Source organism: Ambystoma mexicanum, chromosome 6q, assembly GCF_040938575.1.
Source record: "Ambystoma mexicanum isolate Mex_15411 chromosome 6q, UKY_AmexF1_1, whole genome shotgun sequence".
In the NCBI taxonomy this organism is placed as follows: Eukaryota; Metazoa; Chordata; class Amphibia; order Caudata; family Ambystomatidae; genus Ambystoma; species Ambystoma mexicanum.
Window position 1 is genome coordinate 1,408,804,170 of NC_090937.1, and position 6,000 is coordinate 1,408,810,169.

Genomic DNA, 6,000 nt, shown 5'->3' on the forward strand with positions numbered 1-6,000 from the left:
CTGGAGGTCAACATGGTTATGGGTCCATATGCCACCTAGCGGGGTCACCACTTACCAAGGAGTCGATCAGAGACACATTCACTAAGCTATTTCAAGGACTGGCTCAATTGAAAGAGACAGTAATTAGCCGCCATATCAACAATCAAGTCAAGCCAGTCCTGCAACACCCGTGTGGGGTTCCACCTACAACATGCTGTATCACGAGAACTGCAACAGCTTCTGAACAACTATATCATCGAAGGGACGACGGGGCCCACGCCATGGATATCACCCCTGGCGGTGCCCAAGGAAGGTAACCGATTTCGCCTATATATCAATATGAGGGTGGCAAATACTGCCATAGAGAGACACACCCAGGGTCCAAGATAGAGGACATGATTGTCAGCCTAAACTGTGCAACAAAGTTCTTGAAATTAGATCTCAATCAAGGGTACCATCAGCTGGAGCTGGACCCCGATCACCACGATGGCCTTTTCCTGTACAAGCCGCTGAACTTTTGAATGTCCTCCACCGCAGAGATATTTCAGGAGACCATCAAGCACTTGCTCCTCCCTGTCAATATGGTGTTTAACTCCTCTGACAATATCCTGGTATACGGCACCACGCAAGAGGACTATCAAGCGTTAATAGAGGTGTGCAAAATCCTAAAGACAGCAGGGCTCACCTAAACTATGACACGTGCAACATCAGCAGAGAAAAGCTACAGTTCTCCAGCCAAATCTTCTCCGGGGAAGGAATGCAACCCGACCCAGAAAAGGTGCGTGCCATCAACGAGCTGGGGGAAGTCAGATCCTTCCTAGGGATGGCAGGGTACTGCGCTCAATATCTACAAAAATATGCCATCACCAGCAAGCCACAACAACGGCTCCTAAGAGAGGACGAATCATTCAGGTGGTCAGAAGGCGTTCAACGCAATCAAAATAGAACTGGCAAGTGCGATGCATCTAGCATATTTCAATCCAAGATGGCACACAGAACTGGTGGTTGATTCCAATCTGCTTGGGAGCCATTTGGCACAACATGAGAAAGAAGCTGAATGCCCCCAGAAACTGTGTCATGGCGTATGCAAGCAGATCCCTATCCCAGACAGAGAGTGCGTATTCACAGGTAGAAAAAGAGAGCCTAGCAGCAGTGTGGGCGTGTGAGTACTTTCACCACTTTGTAGTTGGGAAGAAGTTCACCCTTGTGACAGATCACCAGGCCCTCCTGTCACTGTTTGGCAAACCGAGAACAAATATGCCACCCAGGATTGAGAGGTGGGGAATCTGCCTCCAAGAGTACAACTATACCATCATCCACCGACCAGGAGAATACAGCAATCCGGTTGACTACATCTCAAGGCACCTGATGACAGGTCTATCGTCAAGGAGGGTGGGTGATGCAGAATATATATGCTATGTTACAGAACAGGCCCTACCGCCCGCACTCACCATTGAGGACATAGCAAGGGCAACACAGGCCCACTTCTCAACCAGGTGGGCCAGGGACCTCACAGTATCGAACAAATGGAGGGACTATAAGAGACTATCGCGCCAAGGCGATGGAGTAAACAAGCAAGAACTGGAACGCATGTCAAAGAACAGCACAGAACTGGCAGTGTCCAAACGGGATACTGCTGAGAGGATGCCAGATAGCTATCCCGTCATCTCTTTGCAGAAGATTGGTACACCAGGCTCACGAAGGGCACTGTGGGGAAGAGGGAACCAAGAACCGACTCAGGCAATCAGCATGGTTTCCACTCATGGACGCTATGCTAGAAGACACAGTGAGAAGCTGCCTCCCATGTCAATGTGTGGCCAGAAGCAACCCGCCACTTCCTTTGCAACTGACATGCATCCCTGAAGAAGTGTGGAAAGGTGTTGAAATGGACTTCTATGGGCCACTTGAAACAGGGGACTACCTATTGGCGATTTTGATGAATTCCCCAGATTCTCCATTGTTAAACGCACACCATCCCCGGCCTTCGCCCAGATCATCAGAGTCATAGACTAAGTGCATGGCGAGCGGGGAATCCCCACCAATCAAAACAGACAATGGACTGCTGTTCAGTGGCCATGATTCCTGAGGTTTGCGAAACCTCTAGGTTTCAATCACCAATGGATAACGCCACTGTGGCCACAGGCCAATTGAATGGCTGAGCGGTTTATGTCATCTATCAAAAGAACCATCCAGTAGGCGACCATGGGGGGGGCGTGGGTACATGGCCACGTAGCAAGACGTGGTCCCGAGTAGCTCCTGCCGATCCGTTCCTAATCCGTTAACACATACATGCCTGGAGGCAGTTGTGAAAAAAAAAAACGGATACCCACAGGAACATAAAGGTGCCGCAACCAGCAGTCGACATCCTGGGGAAGATCGGAGCACGGGCAGTGAATTGCGGGCCATAGAAGATCTGAACATCAGGTGAGGGAAGATAATAAAATGGCGGCTGCTGGGGAACAAAGGAACGCACCGTTAGACGGCTGGACGTCGTGGGAGAAAAGAACAAAACACCGCACCGGAGCCCACACGGAGGCAGACCCTGGCCGAGGAATGAAGAGGAGCCAGCCGAGAGGGAGGCACTACCGGCCGCCTGTGCCCGCCTGTCACAGAGGCGGACGCAGTAACGAGAATAAGTGCTTCGCTGATAACCGAAGAAGCAACCCAAGAGGGAACAGCTGTTCGTGAGGAGCACAAATTGCTGGCCCCGGAGATCGACACCGGGGATTGCAGCGCATGCCACCCCGACGTTAGAGGAGCGAAGCACCGGAACACCTACCGACCCCAGGGACCCCGTTGGGCCAGCGGGAGCTTCCACAAGCGCCCCGCAGGGAGCGGAAGGCAGACGCGATATCGAGCATCGGAAGCCTCACGGAGCCCGGTGCGGTGCGCACGTGCACCGCGTGCTGCGTGGGGTGCACAGACACTGCAGCAGCCAACACTAGTGGGGAAGCCCCGGCTTCCAGCGTGACAGGGATTAAGAACATACAGTGCGACCGCACACTAAAGCGGCCCCACCAATTTATGAGTGCACCTGGCCACAGCAAGTAAACAACCTGGGGGAACCCCTCCGCTTCCCAGACGGGTTGACTTGGACGCAACCCCAACTGTGAGGGAAACTACATACAAACTCCCCAAGACCTCCTCTCAATGGGCAAGGGGGACACAAACAATGGGAGGTAAGACATACTACAAAGCGCAGCGCGCAGGCCTGCAGGCCATACCAATGAAGGGCGCATAGCAACACCTTGCTAAAGGGTGAGAATCCGCATAAGGCGGTGCCCTAAAACTGCAGCCTGACCGGAAGGCAGAAGGGAAAGCAGAGCGCACAACCCAGGGGTGCAAAGGAAGTACAATAAGCCCTGGAAGACAGCGCTGCTTGGACTAGAATTGGACACAGCCCAAGTGCCCGCTGCCCGGAGACCCACTATAAACACCAGATAAGGTGTAGTTGGGGCACCTCACACATGCAACTAGGTCAGCCGAGAGAGAACAGACAGCGAATGCGCATACAGTGGAAGGAACAACATTTACGGAATCGGGACGCCAAGGCTGGAGGCGAGATCATGCTGACATTCATACGGGTGTCAACGCCAGGCACGGGCAGGCACACCACGGCCCGAACATGGAGTGCAGCAAAGAGGCTGACGGGACAGACATGGCAAATCCGAAAAACTGACGGGACAGACATGGGGCTGACATAGGACCAAGATTCCCAAATAGTGAAAGCGGCGACAAAGCCCAAAGAGAGCTGGTCTACAAGGGCATCAGCAGCGCCAGTAGTCGGGAGACGTGGGAGAGCACAACCCATTCGTAAGAGAACACAAATGGTAAAAGTAGACCTAAACAAGTCTCCCCCACGAACCACAGCTAACCACACAATAATCCAGAAGAGCCGGAGACCACACTTCCTTCCGACACCCCAGATTGAGGCGCATAACAATTCAGAGATGGCGAGCAAACAGACGAAGACTAAAGGGAAACAATCCACGATGGAGGAATACACAAGAACACCGCAGCCAACAGAAGGGGCAAGGAGAGAATCCCCCACCCACGGACGCCATCTTGGAGAGTAAGGATCAGCAGATCCTGGAAGCGATTGCGGACCTGAAATTAACGTGTGAAACTAAACTGGAGTTAGCCATGGTTAAACTTAAGGCAGCACTGGAACTCAGAGTCGGCGCAGTCCAGGAGGAAGTCAATTTACTCAGACAAGACGTAAGAGCGCTAGCAGAACGCACAGGCGAACTGGAAAAAGAAGTGGCCCCAAACACTGCCTCATGTGCGTCCCACACATCAGAGCTCCATATCCTGAAACAACAAGTGAGCAACCTGGAAAATAGAGCGGAGGAAGCGGAAGGATGCGCTCAGAGAAATAACATACGTATTGTGGGACTAACAGAAGGGTCAGAGGGATCAAATCCGACAGACTTTGTGTAGACGATGCTGCTGCAAGAAATAGGGGGAGGGGTGCTCACCCAAGGATTTGCGGTGGAAAGAGGCACAGAGCCTTAACCAGGAAGCCACCACCAGGAGCCACCAGGAGCCCCCCCAAGACCAATAATAGCCAAAATCCTAAATTATCGAGAACACTTCCGGAAAGGTGGTACGATATAGAGAGCTTCTGCCAATATTACAGCGTACCCGGACTGCACACTCTTGGTGAGAGACGACAAATGAACTATGGGTCAGTGAAGAAAAGATTACGAGAGGCGGGATACAAATATATGTTGATGTATCCGGTGAATTTGAAGGTGTATCACAGGAGCAGAGCTTTGTTCTTCGATACCCCGGAGGACGCAATGGAGCGGCTGGATGCCCAAAACTGCCCGTCGGAAACAGGGAGAGGCCAGCTGGGATAGACTAGAGGTGGGTTAAATAAAAGGATGTGACCGAGCATGGTGCAAAGTACAAAAATGCAGGAACCTTGATAGACTCACTCTTACACCTCCATAGATAGTTTAGTTAGGCTGCCAACAGATTGGAAGCCCCCTGCTGGGTTCCTGAAATCAGCAACACCGAGATAGGACCAAATGCGGGATAGCCTGAGATCCAGGGATGGAGCTGGCCAACAGTTGGGAACGGGACGGGTGGGGGGGGGGGCAAGTTGGGAGGTGTGCAGTGTATTTAATTGGGGAAACTGAGGGGTGGGGGGCAGTTGGGGGTTTTATGTTGAAATTAGATAGGGAGCGAGCACACAACCACGCCAAACTGGGGAGAGAAAGACAAGGAGGAAGGGAGATGGGACAGGTTACGGATAACAATGGGAGAACTTAGAATAGTAACCTGGAACGTCAGAGGCCTTAATAGCTACCTGAAAAGAAACAAGGTGATAATGTACCTGAGAAGGCAAAAAGTGGATATAGCCCTATTGCAAGAAACCCACCTCACCAAAGAGAAACAAGAGGTGGTAAAGAAAAAGTGGAAAGGGACCACCATAGGAGCAATGTACTTGGCATATGTAAGAGGGGTAATGATTTAGGTGGCGCCATACATGCCCTTTCAGCTACTACAGGCCATGGAGGAACCGAACGGGAGGATGGTAGTGATCCGAGGGCTGCTAGAGAACAGAGAGCTATGTATTATAAACACCTATGCCCCTAACCAAGATACAGCGGCCTACTTTAATACTCTACATAGCAAAATCGGCCCCCACATGGGAAGTGCGGTTCTATGGGGTGGGAACTTCAACTACACGCTGAACCCCAAAATGGACAGGTCAGATACCAAACTGGATAAGCCCACTCCCTCGGCGAAAAGGCTACAGGCTCTGCTGAGAGACTTTGGGCTGGAAGATATATGGAGGCAGCAACACCCGAATGATCGGCATTACTTGCACTATGTCGCCCCACATAGTCTGTACACAAGACTGGATTACATGTTCTACACTTCGGAACTTGCTGGGGAAATGATGAGCTCAGAATATAAGGCGAGAATACTATCAGATCACTCCCCTCTGGTCCTGGAGTGGCGACATCAGCCCCCTAGAGCCAGGATCCCCACATGGAAGCTTAGAGTGGA